Genomic DNA, 1,158 nt, shown 5'->3' on the forward strand with positions numbered 1-1,158 from the left:
TTGAGCTACAGCTGCTCGTCTGCTGGGTCGGACCACACGGGCCAGCCTTCGCTGCCCATCTGCATCAGCGACCCTTGGCCGTCTACGAACCTGTCGCTGGTTCACCCCTGTTCCTTGGACACTTTTGATAGATACTGACCCCCACAGACCGCAGACACCCCACAGAGCAGCAGTTTTGGACATGCTCGAAGCCAAGCGTCACCGTGTTGGCAAGGACTTCAAACACGTACAGTATTAGTTTTAAGGATGTTGTCATGGTCTACGGTGGGTGGCTGGAGTTTCCATTAGGCTCCTGAACTGACCTGGGATCCGCCCCTGGGCAGGGCCAACTCCAGCTCCTGCACACCTGGAGCCTATTGCAGGCTATCAAGCCAGAGGGATTTAAACCACACATCGATGTTCACTCACTGCCAGTTCGTCATCAACCCATGTTGGTAACAGGTCTTGTGTTTCAAGTTCTCGCTGTGATTCATCTTACTAACTAAGACTCTTTTGTGCTACAGTCGCTGTACCCACCCTGGCTCACTCCACCTCCGGACTCGGAATACCTAGTGATCATTTTGGAAATCCCTCTGTGCCTCACCTGCCTGCCCTCCTGCCATCACACTCCATCTGGAGCCCCGGATCTCAGGTCAGCCTTTCCACGCCACTCAGCCTCCCCTGGATCTTCATCATCCCCCTCTCAAACACTCCAGGTCCCTAACTGCAAAGTAAGAATTGCTGCTCTTATACTGGCCACTTCTGAGCTGCCTTCACTACCTGCCTAACTTCTATATCCTCTCCCCTCAGTGTGACTGTTCCCCACTCAGCTCCGTTCCACTTCTCAGGCCTCGTTCCCTCGCCCTAGCCACGTTCCCCTGGGCACGCCACACCAAGGCTCCACGTCTCGTCATTTTCTGTCTTTGCCACGTTTCCCTTTTTTTTGTTCCCCTTGCACTTAACCGTAATAAACTATTAAATCATCTACCGTCTCCGCTCTGGGTTCCTGCACCTGGGTCCTATTCAGTACCGGCCATCCGTCGCCGTGACAGTACGAACTGGCCAACAAATGGACTCAGCAGACCCAGTACGTGCAGCAGTCTCCAAGCAGGGAGCCATTTTAGGGGCTCATGAGCAAGCGTTGCAGGTTCTCGACACCCGGTGTCAAGCCATAGGCGA

General features: G+C 54.1%; 1 long non-coding RNA gene across 2 annotated transcripts; it reads left to right on the top strand.

Moving 5' to 3' along the window:
• Positions 1 to 257: 257 nt before the first annotated feature.
• LOC146677022 (uncharacterized) lies at positions 258 to 923 on the top strand. 2 transcript variants are annotated; one of them, XR_014913194.1, is made up of 3 exons: positions 258 to 430; positions 504 to 710; positions 790 to 923. It is a non-coding gene; the product is annotated as an uncharacterized LOC146677022 (long non-coding RNA). The 2 variants fall into 2 exon arrangements; XR_014913196.1 differs by having other exon boundaries at positions 258 to 413.
• The last annotated feature ends 235 nt before the right edge of the window (positions 924 to 1,158 follow it).

This window comes from Rhamphochromis longiceps, linkage group LG2 (genome assembly GCF_057381845.1).
Source record: "Rhamphochromis longiceps isolate RC_006_pf linkage group LG2, R_longiceps_female_GT1.1, whole genome shotgun sequence".
In the NCBI taxonomy this organism is placed as follows: domain Eukaryota; kingdom Metazoa; phylum Chordata; class Actinopteri; order Cichliformes; family Cichlidae; genus Rhamphochromis; species Rhamphochromis longiceps.